Raw genomic sequence first — 19,126 nt, 5'->3', positions numbered from 1 at the left:
GCTGTCAGCACTAGAAACCTAAACAGGGAGCCCCTCGCGCTTCCCCAGACAGGCATGTGGCTGAGTGAATTCCCACTGAGAGCCGGCAGCCACCTCTGTGTCCCACGCTGTCAGGGCCAGCTCTGGGTGGGGGACGAGCCTCCAGTGACCCTGTTTCTGTGTTCTGGTAGAGGTTCCTTGTCCACTTTTTCTCTGGTCCCTGACTCCTTCCACCAGATGAGTGCCCTCCTGTTGGCCACACTGTGGGTTTGGGGCTCTGCTTCCCCGGTGTGCTGTAGCACTACCAGCCATGGCCAGCCCGCAGAAGGGCATGATTTTCAGATCTCTGCCTTGTCTCAGCTGTCTACCCAGACTTCTCCCTCCCCTCTCTCCCCATTTTTCTCTCTGTGGCTCTTTCACCATGATGGGCTGAACTATGCACCCCCAGATCCTCAGGTTGAAACCCTAACCTCCAGTACCTCAGAATGTGACTTCATTTGAAGCCATGGTCTTTAAAGATGCGACTAAATTTAAATGAGGTCATTGGGTGGGCCCTGGTCCAATATGGCAGATGTGGTCCTTTGTTTTAGCAGCTCCAGGAGATGAATACACACATACTCTCTCTGTTGTTTCCCTCTCTCTCAGTACTGAAGGCCATCTTGAGACTATCAGCCTTCTGTGGGACAAAGACACTCTGAATCAGATCCACCTTTATTTCTTTATTCATTGCCGGAGGCAATTTGATGGAAGATTTTGTTTCTACTCAAAGATTTTGCATTTGTGCTTCTAGCTCCCTTCTGTGTTATGGGACTAGGAAGCAGTTCCTTATACTGCTGACTCTTCCAGGCAGGATTTCCGGATGCTTCCTTTTCTGTTCTGCTCGCCCTCTGCCCAGTTCTTCTCTGAACCCTTGGACTGTCTTACACACCATTGATGTCTGCATGCCCCCTCTTCTCCTGAAGCCACATAGTGCCTAGGTAAGTTCTGGATGCCACTCTAATTGTCCTTCCAGCCTCTGATAAGAGTTCATCCCAACTGCTGGATGGCCACCACACCTTGCCTGCGTTCCTTACTACCCAGATGCTGGCACCACGCTGTGGGTTCTGCTGCAGAAGCAACTTCATCTTCAACCCTGATATCATGAATGCTTATTTCTCACACACTGCTCAAGGGGTGTTCTGATCCCCATGGGCCTCCTGGGCTGACAGCAGCTTCACATCCTCAGTGGCACTCTGTGGCCTCTTGGGCACCAGCAAAAGGGAGAAAATAGCCCAGAGGTGCAGCCTGGCTCTCATTTACCCAAACCTGGTGTGACGCCATTGTTTCTGTCTATAGGTAACTGGCCAAACTAATCTGGGCCACTGCCTGTTGCCAAGGAGGCTGAGAGGTGTGAGGGTTTGCTGCGTCCAAGCCACGTTGCATAGAAAACCAGAGACGCCCAGAGGCCTGAGGACCTGGGGCACAGCCCCTCCCCTCTGTACCTGCCTTGTGGGTAGCAGGGCTGGACATCATGTACATCCCTGCGCAGCTCACCTCGGGGACCTGGGTGTCGTACCCATCATCTGGGGCCTCAGCTCCGAATCCAGTTTAGAACACAAGGGAAAGCAAAGCCCCCCCCCCCCCCAATGTGTTATTTCTGAGGGTGGTTGCCCACCAGCTGGTGGATTCACCAGGCTCCTGGCTGGAGGCCTAAAGGCAAGTGTCCCCTAGAGCGGGGAAGGCCACCAAGGGGAGAATAGGTGGCTTGCAGGTCCTCTGCAGCTCTTCAAGCACTTGGGACCAGGGCCCATGTCCCTCTTGCCACTCCCCACTCCCCTGTGCTCTGTTCTGCAGAAGAAAGTCCATCACGATGCACACACCTGCTCTCACCCAGAGGGTGCTGGTCTTTGGAGATGGGTGCTGTGAGCACCCTGTGATAGGCCTGGAATCAGGAGGGGCAAGGGACTGGCGGACTCCCATGGTTAGCTTTAGCCCCTTCACTAGGAGGAAGCACCGGGAGGGAGGGAGAGCCCTCCACCAAGCTCCTTCCTCCTGCCCAGCCACCTCCAGCATCCTGTCTTGTGCCAGGGTCTGTGCTGCTTTTGTCCTCCTAGAGCCCCCCAGACTGTGGGGAACGGGGCACTCACAGTCACAGTTGCCATGAGGGTGGAAGTAGAGGCTTCTGGGTGGGTACCAGGAAGGCTTCCTGGAGGAGGTGAGGGAGGAGATAGTGCAGAGAAAGAGCAGGAGGGGCCCTGTAAAGGGCTGGAGGGAGATCATTCAGGGGAGCAAAGAGCATGGGCAAGGAGCTTCCAGGAAGAGGCATCTCTGGCTTCTCTGCTGGTGGCTTCTCCCCACCCATGGTGCTGACACAGCCTCCAAATTCCCCAGAATGTCCTCTCTGGATGTGGACCCCCAGGCCCAGACTTACCTGATTGCCTCACTTCCTGTGCCCGGTGGGAATTGAGCCTCAGCCACTCTGGACGCCTGGCTTTCCCAGGCCTGGCCCAGCCAGGGCAGGGACCATCAGCCCAGTCCCCTCCAGCTCCCCCCACTCCTGTCCAGCCCCACCTGCAGAGGAACGATGCACCCACCCCTTGGCCTCCCTGAGGCTGCGGAAGCAGCCCATTACACCCGGTGCCGATAATGGCCCCACAATTGAATTAAGAGAGTTCATGGGAAGCCCAGGCATGAAATCCGTTTCCGTAAAAGTCCAAATTTGGGACAGTGGTGGGGAGAGGGGTGGGGAGGGCTAAGAGTCCACCAAAAACAACACCTCCTGCATTTGTTTCCAATTCCCCATCCAGCACGACGGCTCCCTCCCTTCTTGCCCAAGAACCTTGGGCGGAGGGCCAGACACTGCGTTTGTAATTCTCCCTCATTAATGGGTAATTTCCCCTTGTGTGGAGGGAGGAGAAGGGAGCCCCGTGGGGAAGGCAGGCAGCACAGAGCCTTGGGGCTGGGAGCCTCGCAGGTCAGATGGGCAGGGCTTGGGCACTGCCGCATTGGCAGCCACTGGCTCCTTCTCAGGGCCCCACCATGGTGGTGTTCAGATGCCCATGGACAGATGGGGAACTGAGGCCTGAGTGAGCTGTGCATCTCCAGCATACCCAGAGGGTGAGTTCTCTGTGCTGTCTCAATGCCAAGAAATGGCTCAAGACTGAAGAGAAGGACAGAGAACCCAGGAAAGGTACAAAACGATCAGATTCCCAAATTACGGATTATGGAGCTGAAAATTATTTTGCTGGTGTAGGGGAAAGGGCAGGAGAGGCTGGGCTCAGATCAGCCTGGGTGGGAATCCTGGTCCAGCTCAAGGGGCTTAGGACAGCTGGCTTCCCCAGGCTGAGCCTCAGTTCTCCATCTACACTTGGATGTGTTCAACAGAGGTCTCTGCACCCTGCACGGGTGAACCAGACCAACCTGGGACTGCTGCCCCCTCAGAGGCAGGACTGTAGGTACTAGGACATCTTCCCACTTTCTTAGCATTCTTTCACCATCATCAGACCCTGCCCCTTCTTTGCAAATCATTACCTGCAAAAATGTCCAGTAAATGCCCATCAATAGCCCTGACCACAGTCTCCTGATAGGGGCAGCATGCTGTGAAAGGCCGCGGTCATTCTGACATCAAAGAGGTGGCCTCTCAAGGTGGGAGCAGATGGAGAGAGCAAGGGAAGTCCCTGGAGAGGCAAGAAGTGGATGAGGCTCCTTGCCTGTCTCTGTATGATGTCCTGCTGAGTCTTCCCCATGGTCTCAGGGGCACTGTCCGCCCACCTGGAGGTGGGGGGAGGGGTACCTGCCCCCTTGAGAATGACCCGTAACCTGGCAGATCCAATTTAGAAACCAAGTGGGTGCTGTGGACCATCTGCCCCCAATCCTTTGCCCCCCCCCCACCCCGCTGCCATTTCACTGGCTCCAGGCCCCAGCTATATATCTGGGGCCAGGCCCAGCCTTCTCAGCCAGCAGCACAGGAGATGTCCCTGGGACTCTGTTCAAACCCCTGCCTAGCCCAACATTCCACTGTTGGGGTGGCCCAAGCATGAGGACCTTGCAACAGGAAGCAATGGGCTCAGAGCGCCAAACATGGGCTCTCTGAGCAGAGCCCTCTCTGCAGCCCTGGACAGGTGGGCTGAGCAGGGTGTGCTGAGGGCACTTTGAGACCATCCTGGGATGCCCTGCAGCAGCAACGGGGGGAACACCAGCCAGCAGCCTGAGAGCAGGTTCCTCCCACCTAGCCCTGAAGGATGTGGCCATGGTGTGACTAAAGGGCACAATGTGAGGCTAATGGAAAGCAAACAGCCCTCTGCAGCCGGGAGAGCATAGACACATGCAGTATTTTCTCAGGAGCTGGGTGAGCTGGTGTGAGCACTTGCCACGGGCTGGGCTGTGTCAATCATTGCCCCGCTGTTTGTCTAACCTCACCAAGTGTGTTTTCTCTTTATTAGCAGAACACAGATAGGGAAGCAGATCTGTCCGCAGATGCAAGCCTGCAGGAATTCGTCCTCCCAGAAGAACAGGAGGAAGGTGGGAGGGGACCCCATCCGCCAGCTCAGGGCTTTCTTGAGACCCCTGATGGGGCTCCTGGGAAGCCAGACTTTCTTCCCAGAGCCCTCAGCTGCCTGGCTCTGGGCAGGGTGTCCTACAGATATTCTTTCTGAATCCTTGAAGACTCCCTGGGGGCTCTGAGTCTGGCCATTTTACATGTGTAATGCTGAGGCTAAGTGGGGAGGTGGCCCACCCAGAACCATACAGCCAGGAAAGGAGGGGCGTGCAGGTTGGAAATGATTCTGCTTCTTAACCAAGCTCTAGGCCTGTCTCAGCGCCCTGGGGCCCTTCTGAGTCTGCGTGGAGGGCCTTCTTGGTTGCTCTAGCTGCCTGCCAGAGTAGTCCCGTGCCTTCGGATTCTCCTCTTGTGGTAGTTTGGAGGCAGACAAACATTTTCTGTAAAGGGCTAGAGATCACATATTTAGGCTTTGAGGGTCACATGGATTTTATTACAACTACTCAACTCTGCTTTTTTATATTTGGCTGGGCTGGGCTGGGATGGGACCCAGGGCTGTACACATGCTGGATAAGTGCTTTACCACTGAGATAAGCCTGGCCCCTCTACTCTGTAGTGGCTGTGTCCCAGTAAAATTTTATTTACAAAAACAGGAGGCAGGCCAGACCTGCCAACCCCTGTGCTAGACTGAATGCAAAAAAGTAGTCCCAGCTCAGACCCCTGTCTAGACTCAGGCTGCTCTGACTCATTAGCATTCACTGGGTAGCTTAAACATCAGACATTTATTTCTCAATGTTCTGGAGGCTGAAAGTTTAAGATCAAGGTGCTGGCAGATCTGATGTCTGGGGAGGGCTCTCCCTGGTTCATTGCCTACTTTCCACGAACGGGGGGGGGGGGGGGGGGGGGACGCAGCTTTTGGTGTCTCTTGCAAGAGCTCTAATTCCATTCACGAGAGCTCCACCCTCATGACCTAATCACCCTGCAAAGGCTCCACCTCCTACAACCCTCACCCTGGGGCTGGACAGCACGTGAATTTTGAGGGGGACACATTCAGTCCATAAGGACATCTTTGTACTTACTTCCTTTGCAATGTGACGATGCCCCACTCCTGAATCTGGACTGGCCTCTGGCCTTGGTTCCTGTGTGTTGGTTCCAAGCCTGGCTTCTCAGGACTGGCACACCTCCATCTTCTCTCTGGGATCCTGTCACAAGGTGCCAATGAACCTGGACTAGCCCGATGAAGCATGGGAGTCACATGGAACAGAGGAGTGTCAGACCAGCTAAGGCCATCTTGCCTCCAGCCACCAAAACTGTGGGAAGACCAGCCAAGGTGGCCCGGACGGGCAGCTCCTGCCTCTGATGCCCGAGCCAACCCAGCCGAGACCAGACAAACTTCCCAGCTGGCCCTTGCCTTGGAAGCAGTGATGAATGGACAATGTCCTCTGAGTTTTGGGTGGTGTGTCATGCAGCAGTAGCTCATGATAGACCTTCCACTTCCTCCCCTTCAGGAAGCTGGGCCAGCTTCCTAATCCCGAGGTCCAGATGAGCCACTCAACTCAGTAAGCTTCAGGGCTCCCTCTTTATCATCTCTAGCTTACAGTTTAGACTATGCAACTTGGCATTCAAGGCCTGCTATGGTTGAATAAGTGTCCTCCAAAGCCCAGGTGTAAAGTCTTGGTTCCCACAGTGGTGCTATTGGGAGGTTATGGAATATTTAAGAGGTGGGACCTAGGGGGAGGTCTTTAGATCATTGGGGGAGTGTCCTCAAAGGGGACTGTGGAGCCTTGGTCTTTTCCTCTTTCTCTCCTGCTTTCTGGCTCATGAGGTGAGTGGCTTTGTTCTGCCATGTGCTCCTACCACGAGGTGCAAAGCAATGGACTTGCTTATCTTGGACTGGACTCAGGGAAATTGAACCTTTCACCTTTATAAGTTAATTTTCTCAGGTATTTCATTATAGTGACAAGGACTCTTCCTGTCTGTCCTATGTGAACCACAGTGACTCACAGACAGGTCTGTGGGACTCAGGAGGCCCCACCCCAGCTCTATTCCACCAAGGCGCAGAGCCAGGTCAGGAAGATAGGAAAAGAACAAGTCCCTGCCGAGGGTGCAACTGAGTTAGTTCACTTGGCAGTGAGGACGTGCCCTGGTGTGTTAGTTATGTGTTTTCCATATTCTGATGCTTTGACATCTTGACTTGCTGACTCTAGAAGGAAGTTGCCCTAAGAGCTAGCCAGTTCCTAGAGACAATAAGACTCACCACCCCTGGGAGTGTTCCTTCCAAATGCAAACCAGACAACCCAGAGACCATGACCCACCGTCTTCTCTATGGGGCTCTCTGGACCATTAACTGCTCCAATCACCCCAGTGCCAGGTGACAACTAGGGGGAGCCCCTATACTCCAGAACCTACTGAAATTGTTTGAGCTAAACATGGCTATTCTGCCTCACCCAGTCCTTCCTGTGGGAACCGCAATACAAGTTCTGCCCACACTCTCGCCTCCCTGTGCCTTCTGGTCGACCCTGGTTCTTCCCACAGGCTCAGCATGCCCTGCCTCTTTTTCTAGGAATCTTGAGGACCTCTGTGACAGTCATTTTCATGTCAGGGTGTCTTACCATGCCTGATGAAAACAAATCCCAGTTCTCTAAAATCAGCTGGGAAAATCCATCTCCTCAGAGCGGCAGTCCCTCCTAAGCCAAGTGACCATGGTCCTGTGTAGTGTTCTGATCACGGCTGTGGTTCCTGGCCATGCGTCTTTGGACAAGTTGCTTCACCTCTTGGAGCCTCCATTTCCTCATCCGGAAAGTGAACATGGAAACAGGATGAGCCTCTCAATTCAGGAAGACACTATGAAACACAGAAAGCCTGGATCTCAGGGAGTCACAGTAGAATCTGCTTTCTCACTCATAAAATAGATGGTGCTGACCCATGGTCAAGGGGAAAGTGTGTGGGGTGGGGGCATTTCTTTACTCAATCATCTGGATCTCCTATCTCCAACCCACAGCTCCCAAGTTCCCTGGAGTTGGCATCAGGGGTCTCATGGGAGGGCCTAGAAGTGGTAGGGGCCAAATCTCAAGAAACTTCATTCTGCCACCAGCTGGTCTTGTCTCTCACAGTTGAAGTGGCCTTGATGCAAAATCCCTCCTCTGACCCGGTTTCCCGGGACTCCTCTCCACAGCAACCCGAGTCAGATCACCCCCTTTCTCTCTGCAAAACCCTCCCCTATTCTGCCTCCCTGAGGAGGTCCTGCATGCTCTGGCCCCTGCCCACTTTCTGATCTCATCTCCACATGGCCGCTGTGCTCCCTGTGCTCCTGTAGACGCCAAGATCCTCTGCCTCCAGAGCCACATGTTGACTACTTCTCTGCCTGTCCCCCAGACACCCTCACTTCCCTCAGTTCTTTTGCTCATATGACATCTCTTCAAATAGGCTTTCTCAACCCTTCCCTGCTGTATCGGTCAGATTTTTATCACTGGGTCCAAATACCTGACAGGGACAGGTGTTAGAGGAGGGAAAAGTTACTTTAGGCTCAGTGCGAGGTCAGCTGGATCCAGGGCAGAAACCTCATGGCAGAGGAAGCCTGCTCAGTCCCTGGCAGTTAGGAACCAGAGAGCAGGGGAGACAGGAAGGGGCCAGGGAGATAGAGTGCCCAAGGCCATGCCCCAGGGACCTGCTTCATCCAGCCATGCCCACTTGCCTACAGTTACCCCCAGTAGTGCCTTCAAACTGTTAATGCATCTCAGGGATTAATCAGCTGATGAGGTCAGAGTCCTTATGATCTAAACATTGCCTTCAATTCCTGCCTCTGAATCTTGTGGCCTAGTTTTCAACACATTCCAGATCCAATCACCTGCCTTGCCTTTTGAATTGTTAATTTCTTATGTATAGGAACAGCTGATTTTTGTATGTTGATCTTGTACCTTGCAACTTTGCTGAATTTTTGTTAGTTCGTATAGTTTTCTTCTGGATTCTTAAGAGTTTTCTATACTTAAGACCACAAGAATAGAGATAGTTTCATTTCTTTATGTATTTTGAATGATCTTTATTTCTTTTTCTTCTCTGATTTCTCTGTCTAGAATTACTGGTTGAATGGCAGTTACAAAAGCAGACATCCAAGCCGAACACAGTCTGCCTTTCACTGTTGAATATGTGGTTAGTTGTGGGTTGTCTTTTTTTTTTTTTTTAAATAAGTTCCCTCTATCAGGCTTAGGAAGTTCCTTTCTATTTCTAGTTTTCTTTTTTTATCATGAAAGAGTGTTGGATTTTGCCAAATACCCTTTCTGTGTCACTTAAGTGTATTTTTCCTAAATTTTTATTTATTAAATTATTTATATTTACAAGTAAAATTATATATATTTATGTTATGTAGTTGTATGCATGTGTAAATATAATGTGTACATTATGTATATATTATATACAATACATATACACACATACATTATTGGAATGGCTAGCCCCAAATATTTAACATTTAAATTACCTTACATACTTTCTTCATGTGTGTGTTATGAGAACACTTAAAATCTTCACTGTTAGCAATTTTTGAGTACACACTACATTTTTATGGACTCTAGTCACTATGATGTAAATAGATTTACTGAACTTATTCCTCCTATCTAACCTTCGTTCTAATATGACATGTATTTCATTGATTCGTTGTTTTAGGTTGGTCTCACTTGTTTTCTTGGAATAAATCCCATCTGTTCAGTGTGTATGATCTTCCAAATATGTTGTTAGACTCAGTTTGCTATTATCTTATTGAGGATTTTTATAATTATAAAGCTTGTCATTTTCTTTTCTTGGGATGACTTTACCTGGCATTAGTGTCAGGATAATGCCTTATTAAAGGAATTTGGGATTCTTCCCTCCTCTTTCTCTTTTTGGAAGAGTTTGGGAAGAACTGGTGTTAAAACTTTAAATGTTTATTAGAATTCACTAGTGAAGTCATCCAGTTTTGAATTTTTATTCTTTGGAAGGTTTTTGATTACTGATTCAATGTAATTAGTTAAAAGTCTGTTCAGATTTTCTATTTCTTCCTGAATCAATTTTGGTAATTTGGGTGTTTCTAGGTATCTGTCCATTATTGTTGGTGCAAAAGTGTTCCTAGTATTCTCATGTAATCTTTTTTTAAAATTTCCATAAGATCAATAGTAATGTTCCCACTTTCCTTGTTTATCCTTGTTACATGAATTGATTTCCTCTTTTTCTTTGTCTGTCTACCTAAAGTTTTGTCAATTTTGTTGAGCTTCTTAAAGAACCAATGAATTGGTCTTCTCAGGCTGCTACAGAGAAATAACCACGACTTGGGTGGTTTTAACAATAGACATTAATTTTCTCTTATTAATGTGTCTCAGCTCTGAAGACTAGAAGTCCATGTGTAAGGTACCTACAAATTCAGTTTCTGGCAAGGTCCTGTTCCTGTCTTGTAGACAGCTGTCTTTTTGCTGTGGGTCTTCAGGTCTTTCTACTTTATACTGTGGTGAGGGAGTGGAAATTTGCTGTTTCTTCTTCTTATAAGGACAAAAGTCCTATCGGATAAGGGACCCACCCTTGTGACCTTATTTAAACTTAATTACATCCCTAAAGGCCTTTTGTTCAAATATCGTTGTATTGATGATTAGAACTTCAACATGTGAGTTTGGGGGACACACAATTCAGTCCATAGAAAACCAACTTTTGGTTTTATCAGGTTTTTTTCCCTGTTGCTTCACAATTCTTTGTTTAATTTATCTCTGATTCAATCTTTCTTTCTTCTAGCTTTGGATTTGGGTTGTGCTCTGTTCCTAGTTTCTTATGATGTAAAGTTATGTTATTGATTTGAAATCCTTATTTTTTTCAAATATTTATTTTTCAGTTGTAGTTGTTGATACCTTTATTTTATTTATTTATTTTTTATGTGGTGCTGAGGACCGAACCCAGGGGCCTTGCATGTGCTAGGTGAGTGCTCTACCCCTGAGCCACAACCCCAGTCCCCAAGTCTTTATTTTTTAATGTAAGTATTTACAGCTATAAATTGCCATCTTACTTCACGGCATCCCATATCACTGGTGTGTTGTGTTTTCTTTTTCATTAGACTTTTTAGGTCTTTCCTAATTTCTCATTATCTTTTCTTGACCCTTTATCAATTTAAGAATGTGCTGGGGTGTTTGTAGACAGCTTTTCGTTGTTGTGAAAAGTTCCTGACAAAAACAACTGACAGGAAGCAAAGTTGATTTGGGGCTCACTGTTTCAAAGGTCTCAGTCCACGGTTGGCTGACAGCATTGCTCTGGGTCAGAGGTGAGGCAGAATGTCATGGTGGAAGGCCGTGGCAAAGGGAAGCTGTTCAGCTCAGCAGCCAGGAAGCAGGTGGAGCCAGAGATAAAATATTATCCCCAAGAGCCTGCCCCCAGTGACCTGCTGTCTCCCATGCCCCACTCACCTACAGTTACCATCCAGTAATCCATTCAAATTATTAGTCCATCAAGTAGATTAATCCACAGATTCGGTCACAGTTCTCTAACCATTTCACTTCTGAACATTCCTGCATTGTCTACCATGAGATTTAAAAAAAAAATTGTAGTTGTATATGGACAGAATGCCTTTATTGTATTTGTTTATTTTTATGTGGTGCTGAGGATTGAACCCAGTGCCTCACACGTTGTAGGCAAGTGCTCTACCACTGATCCACAGCCACAGCCCTAACATGAGATTTTGGGGGACATCTTATATTCAAACCATAACAGTTATCTAATGCTGCGACCTGTGCAGCATCAACAAAGGATCAACAAAGGGGTGACTGCAGGTGGAGAAAACACAGACATTATTAAGCAAAGCTGGGGCCAGGTGGGACTCTGCCCTCTGATGGAGGAACAGTGACCAGAACTAGCTCAGTAAGTTTACTATATAGGGTCTCATAATCAGGAGGTTGAACTATAAGGGCATTGTACATTGTTCAAGGTTTGTGAGTTATCAAGGGTTTTCTTTGTGCACTAAAAAGTTACAGAGCTAGAAACATTTTTGCAATTATCCTGCTACACTCAAAAAGCCTGATGTACTGGAATGTCTAACTGTTAGCAGCAGAGCCAAGCATCAAGGCTGTTAGCATCCCTGCCTTTTTTTGGCAAGGAGTGTGTCCCAGGCTTGGCTTTGCTGACACAGCAGGATCAGCTGATGACCAGGGGCTTGTCCGTTGTGGACATCTCTCCCCTTTTTATTTTTTAACTGCAATTGATGCATATCTACTTAGAGGTGTTGGAACTAGGATCAGAGGAGCTTGCAGCTGCCTGCAAAAAAAAAAAAAATTAAAAGTAAGGGAACAAGCCTTATTAGATACCTTGCTGTATGTTTTAGCATGATTGAAAGTATTCCAGTCATACAACAGCTTTTTTGCAAAATTGGTAGGAGATAACATAGGAATCTTACTTTTTTGTATCACTTGGATGTAGTAGTGCAGTTGTAAGAGATATAAACTAACATCGTTATAATTCCAAGTTCCTAACAGATGCATCTTTATCTTTTCCAATCCTTTTGGAAGCTACTGTATGGAACAGTTGTTACACAAATAAATTGATAAGCAACATGGCACTCTAATTATTGTCTGACCTTAAACTCTGTATCTGATCACCTAAATTCATTACAGTAGCATCTAAAGCATTTAACTTAGCTTCAAGTTTATCATCAATGGCCTCTTGATCTCAGAGGACTCTTGAAGTATTTTGTGCCAAAGCATTGGTGATTGGTGATGGGGAGCGCTAGCTAGCCATTTCCTTCTTTCCTTTTTTAAAAATAACCAGGTACCTATCCTTTGCCCTGGTCTCATTTTCCTTTCTGAGTAAGAGAACCTTACTGCTGTAAGGGGAAATGGATAATGACCACTCTGGCTGCTTCAGGCCAAGAGTGGGTGATGTGGAGCAAGAAGTTTGGTTTGTTTGTTTGTTTGTTTTTAGGAACAGTTTTGGGTCAGTTGAGGGATACATGGCAAAATTCTGGTTTAGAGAGGACAGGTTGTAGAGTTGTCTGAGAGACAAGTGCTTCTAAAAGAGATAAACAAGAAGACATGGGTACTGGAATGAGATTAATACAAAATAAATGTCACAGCATCTGGAACATTGTCGATGAATACCAATGATGATGATAGAAACCAATAATCTCTCAGCAGGAGGTGGAAGAGCTAAGAAGTTGTTGTCATAACAAAGCCAGTGATGATATGGCCTCTGTATGGGAATATGAATCTTTAAGGATATTAGTTACATTATCAGAGTTATCAGAACTATAAACACAATGCTTAGTTTTTATAATGTCTTTGATGCCCCCATAAAATTTAATTAAGATGTCTAATGTCATCTGATTTTTGTAATATCTTTTTATTGGTATAACCTCTGTGTTTAGTAAAGATCCCTTTATTTCTGTTACTTAGGGCTAGATAATCATACTAGTAAACACAGATTAAGTCTGCCTATATAAGAGTTGAGGAAGATTTGTAAGCCTTAAATTGACTAAAATAAGCCTTTGACTCTGATAATATTTTTTTGGGAGTAGTCGGGAGTGAACTCAGGGGCACTCAACCACTGAGCCACATCCCCAGCCCTATTTTGTATTTTATGTAGAGACAGGGTCTCACTGAGTTGCTTAGGACCTTGCAGTTGCTGATGCTGGCTTTGAATTTGCTATGCTCCTGCCTCAGCCTCCCAAGCACTGGGATTGCAGATGTGCACCACTGTGCCCAGCTTGATAGTATTTTTTGATAGTTACTAGGCACTCCTATCTAAGAATCATTTTTTATAGCCTCCAGCTTTATTTAATCTTGGTGGGGCTGACACAAGTGTTCATATTAAATTACATTAAAAGAACTATTATCTTTCCTTTTAAATGTCCAGGTATGGCTGTACTTTGGTTGTAACTAGTTTTGCTTGGTATTTAAGACCAAGCAGGTCAGATTGACCTTGTTCTTATCTATTGTTAAGAGTCGGTTGAGTTTCCTTAGGAGGTTGTTCTTGGGAACCTGTGAGCAGTCTCTTAGCTCCTCCAGTGTCATTTTCCAGGATAGGTCAGGGTCTTGTTGGTCACATGGCTTTTCTAGGAGGCATCAGGAATAACAACTTCTCTAACAACCCTCCTCTTTGTAGTACTGATTGACTTTTTGTTCTCCAGGGTCTCATTGATCCCCCTGATCAGGAGGTCATGTGTGGCCCAGAGCTTTAAAGCCCTCAGAGAAGTCCCCTCATTCCCTGGGTTTAAACTGACTCAGAGGGCAAGAGCCAAATATTTGCTGTTTTTTCTTGGTCCTTTTATCTTTAGTCTCTTAAGTTTTGGTTTTAAACATCCAGCACACCAGTTTCACCAATCTTAAATTAAGAATTCTTGGATTTTAAATTCAATGCCTATAACTTTACAGTTATTTACTCCTACCATTTAATTGGGATCAGTATTAGTACTGGAAGTTAGCCTTACATCTTGTTTGTCCTATACATGATGACCTATTATCTCAAATTAACTCAGATTATTATATTAGAAGTTGTACTTCTGTAAGGCAGTAACAGACAATAGTTATAAAGTTTATAAGAAAAAATATAAAATGAAATTAACAAGAGTAAAAACATATTTAGTTAATATAGTAGCCATGAACTAAGAAACATAATTTTTATAATTTCACACCTTTACTTCAAACTTTAGTTTGACACCAGCTTGGTAAAGTGTTCTTCTAAACCATATGTTTTAAAGACTTATATATTTGGTAGATAGGAATACATCTAGTATTATGGCTTGGATATGAGGTGTCATCCAAAACAACACATGTGAGACAATGCAAGAAGGTTCAAAGGAGAAATGATTGGATTGTGAGAGTCTTAACGCAATTAGTGAATTAATCCCTGATGGGATTAACTGAGTGGTAAATAGAGGCAGGTGGGGTGTGACTAGAGGAAGTCATTAATTGGGAACATGGCTATGGAGTATATATTTGTATCTGGAGAGTGGAGTCTCTCTCTCTCTCTCTGCTTCTTGATTACCGTGATGGTAGCTGCTTCCCTCTGCCACACACTCCACCGTGATGTTCCACTTCATCTCAAGCATTGAGAAATGGAGCCACCCTTCTATGAACTATGACATCTGAAACTGTGAGCCCTCAAATAAACTTTTCCTCCTCTATAGTTGTTCTGGTCAGATCCTTTAGTCACAGCAGCAAAAAAGCTGACTCAAACATGTAGTAATTACACTAAAGTTTTTATACTAACAAAGTTTAACTTTTGAAGAAAAATTCAGAGTCTGGAATGTAGTATAATACTCCAGAATAACAATTGTTGTTTAGCTAGTTGAACAAACCCTAATTTCTTTAAGACCAGTTTCCCTAATAATAAAACTTCACACACATAAAACTTGATTGATAAGAGCAGATTAGTGTTTTATTAAATCCTTGTTACTTTAACACATAGAGGATTAACTTTATTTTATATTGGTATATTAATAATTTGACCTTAGGGAAAAGCCGTAAATACTTTAATTGATTGTGTTAAATGTATACAACCAATTTAGTCACACAAAAATTTTTTGAGATTTACCCAAACTTTCTGTAACTTACTTAGACATTTTATATCCTTTTACTTTATCACACAAAATACTTTTACATTGAAAAACAGTTCTTTCTTGTTTTACTTTTCATATTAAAATATATTTTTATACCTCAAACTCTTTTATGTCTCTTTTTAGTTGTTGTCCCCTTTTATTTTTGAATTTAGACAAATTACTGCACTTAATAAGATGAAGTACTTTGTTTTTATAGTACTTTTTTGTTTTTATAGTAATTTAAATGAAACCCAACTAAAAACTTTTGTACTCTTTGTATGTAGAATTAAACTTGGTTGAATTTTAACTCTTACTAAGCTTTTTTTTAGTGAAGACACAGAAACAAAGCAATCTTAAACTTTTTTGATTTATCAGTTTATAAAAACACATGTAATGTTTAAATATGTTACCTTATGGAATTTAAGAAGAGAACTTGATTTTATATTTAGTAGTTTATGTTTAGCACTTTAACTCTGTAAATTAATCATGTCTCCTTGAACAAAAACATTTGTGAAGATTAATCCCATTTATGTTATATCTAATTTACTCATTTTTAACTGTAAAAAACAGGATATCAGAGGAGTATAGTTAACAGTATAAGCCATCCCTTCCCTGTTGAAGAAAAATCCTAGAAGCAATGGATACTACATTTTAGACATTTTATAGAAACTAACACTTTATTGTCTAACCACTTAGAAAGACTTATGAGTTAGTAATTTTAAAGACTTCTATTTTTTTAAGCCATGAAAGTGAAAGATATTTTGATCCATTTTTATTTAAATTTTGGTTTATGGTGCTCATTTATCAATGTGCCAATTTTGATACCATGTACATGATATACAGACACAAACACATATGTAGACATAATAATACAATACACAGGTGTGTAAACATACATAAAACAGACAGAAATCAAAGATCTTGTAGCATTATATAGGTAGATCTCCACAGCTGAGAGGCAATGCTACAGATGTTTATTAAAACCTTTATAAGATTTAACCTGTTAGAAATCAAAATAGAGTCTATCAGACTTTTGCATTATGACATAAATATAGGGAAGGCCTGCATAGTTGGAAATGCTAGGTGTAAGATCCTACAGCTATGGTGGACACTAAAATCAAAGGTTCAGGTGACCACTTGTCCTTATGGCTATCAAATTTATTCCCATCGTCACCACATCTATGTCCCTTTTAGGATTTTGCAAAAGGAGATATTCAAATGTATTTGAGAGCTAACCCTTGAAAAATTGACCTCTGAACAAAGATAGAGTGCAAACCCCCCTATAGTAGATAAAATAAGAGTGATTAGAAAAATATATTAATTTAGGCACAAAGGATCAAATGTGAATTCATCATAAAACCATGAGCTCAGAAATATAGAATTATAAAACCAGAAATTTAAAAAATGACATCGTTGTAAATACTAAAAGAGCATGTAGAACTTTAAAAATCAGAACTTTCTCTATTTTTTTCTTTTTCGTTATACATGACAGTAGAATATATTTTGACATATTACACATACATGTAGTATAACTTTCCATTCCTGTAGTTGTACATGATATAGAATTACACTTGTCATGTATTTATAAATGAACATAGGAAATTATATCTGATTTATTCCACTCTCTTTCCTATTCCATTTTCCCTCCCTGTCCCTTGTTCCCCTCTGTCTAAGACAATGAACTATATCAGTCGCCTGTAATGTTAGTGGGAAGCATAAAAAGGAAGGCTGGTGTAAAAACCAAGATGTCTTGATCTTTGTTATGTCTAGTCACACAATCACTGAGATCATAATTATTCCCCTTACAAAATATTGGTCACTGTCCATTATTGTGATATTAGTATTTCCTTTTAATAATACATAAGGAGACTGGACCCATGCCCACAAACCAATACACGAGTTAGTGGTATAATCACTGGTTAGATCTGCACATGATTGACTAGCAAAGTTAACAAAATCTATTCTCTCTGTGCTGTAAGTGTTTAGGGAGAAACTTGTTAAGAAAGCAGGGTGGCAAGTGCCAGAGCAGATAAGATAGCCAGCCATTGAGGTCCCACAGCAGCTTGATCTTACACTTTTTTTTTTTTTTTCCTTCTGGTCTTGAACCTGTTTTGGATCTCTGCAAGTCTTGTAAGCCTTGCAAGTTCTGTAAGCTCTGTAAGCCTCTGCAATTTAAGTTTTAAATGCAAGCCTAGGAGAGAGAAAGAACTGGCAGCAAGTAAGGAAAGTAAGAAGTAAGGAAAGCCGCTGTTCTCAGCTTGAGAGGCAAAAACCTCACCAGAGTCCTAAAGTGTGGTTTCCTTTGGAGACCCAGGGCAAGTCTCATTGATAGAATTTAAAAATTCAGCAAGTTGATGACTTTTGATGGAACACCCTCAAGTTTTAAGCATTACTCTAAGCATTAGTACATAAAGATTCCTCTTGGGAGAACTTGAACTTCCCGTGCTTTACACCCAGTAACTGATATCCTGCTACTAATATGTACTCCTTACCTGTGACTGCTCGTCGCCTCAAAATTTTGACAGTGAGCTCTTCTAATGTCAGGATCTTGAAAAATACTTGACTGTCCTGGGAGCATCTCCTTGTCAGATGCTTTTGTTTGTGTTCCCCTGTACCCGATCCTCTCACTGTGCCGACTTCTACAACCCACAACCCATCAACAAAGGATCTAGAGTAGAGGAGACTGGGGCCAGGTGGGACTCTGCCCTCTGATGGAGGAACAGTGACCAGAACTAGCTCAGCAAGTTTAGTACACAGAGTCTCATAATAAGGAGGTTGAACTATAGGGGATTGTAAATTGTTCAAGGCTTTTGAGTTTTCAAGAGGTTTCTTTCTTAAAACAATTTTTTTGTAGTTGTAGATGGACACAATATCTCCATCTATTTGTTACTTATTTTTATGTGGTGCTGAGAATCAAACCCAGGACCCCACACCTGCAAAGCAAGTGCTCTACCACTGAGCCACAGCTGCACTAAAAGGTTACAGAACCAGAAACATTTTTGCAGCTATCCTGTTGCACCCAGGAAGCCCATGGTACCGGAACATCTGACAACCCTTAGCATCAGCACTGAGAGTCAAGGCTTTTAACATTCTTGCCTTTTGGTAGAAGAGTTTCCCAGGCTTGACTTTTGCGGACACCCAGGATCAGCTGATGTCCAGGGGCTCATCCACTCTCCACAATCTAATTTTCACATATTTGTAAATTTTTCAGTTTTCCTTTTGCTATTAATTTTTAAGCTTCATTTCATTGTGGTCAGAGGAGATTCTTTGTATATTTATCTTTTAAAATCTACTGAGACTTGTTTTATATCCTAACAAATGGTCTATCCTGGAGAATGTTCCATGTACACCTAAGAAAAATATGTATTCTACTGTTGTTAGAGTAGTTTGTACGTATTTGTTGGGACTTTCTGCCTTATAGTACTTGAGTGCTCTATTTCTTTATCAATCTTCTGTTCATAAGTTCTATGCATTATTAAACATGGGGTGTTGAAGAATCCAACTATTAATGAAGAACTTTCTATTTCTTCCTTCAAATCTGACATATTTTCCTTATTTATTTATGGGCTCTGTTGTGTTGTTTGCATATATTTCTACATGTAACATCATCTTGATGATTTGACCCATTTATTAACATATAAATTCTGCTTCTCTTCACAGTTCTTTTACCTGAAATATACTTTGTCTGGTATTAGTATAACCACTATCACTTTCCTTTGGTTACTATCTGCATGGAATCTATTTCTCTTTTCTTCCACTTTTAACTTATTTGAGACCTTGGGTCTAAAGTGAATCCCTTTTAGGTAGCATATAGTTGGGTTTTAAAATTTATTTTGCTTTGTTTTAATCTAGTTAGCCAACTTCACTTTTTGATTGGGAAGTTGCAGGACTAGAGGTAATTTCATTATCTCAGCTTTTATTTATCTGAGAATATTTCAACCTTTCTCTTGTTTTCAAGGGATAGTATTGCTGGATATGTAATTATTGGTTGACAGTTTTATATTTTCAGCATTTTAAATATGTTAGCCTACTGCTTCCTGGTGAATGAGTGTACTGAGGAGAAATTGGCTACTAATCTTATCAGAGATCACTTATATGTGATGAATCACTTCTCTTGCTGCTTTTAAGTTTCC

Source organism: Marmota flaviventris, chromosome 16 (genome assembly GCF_047511675.1).
Source record: "Marmota flaviventris isolate mMarFla1 chromosome 16, mMarFla1.hap1, whole genome shotgun sequence".
In the NCBI taxonomy this organism is placed as follows: Eukaryota; Metazoa; Chordata; class Mammalia; order Rodentia; family Sciuridae; genus Marmota; species Marmota flaviventris.
The sequence above is the reverse complement of the archived record's forward strand: the minus strand, read 5'-3'. Positions refer to the sequence as shown.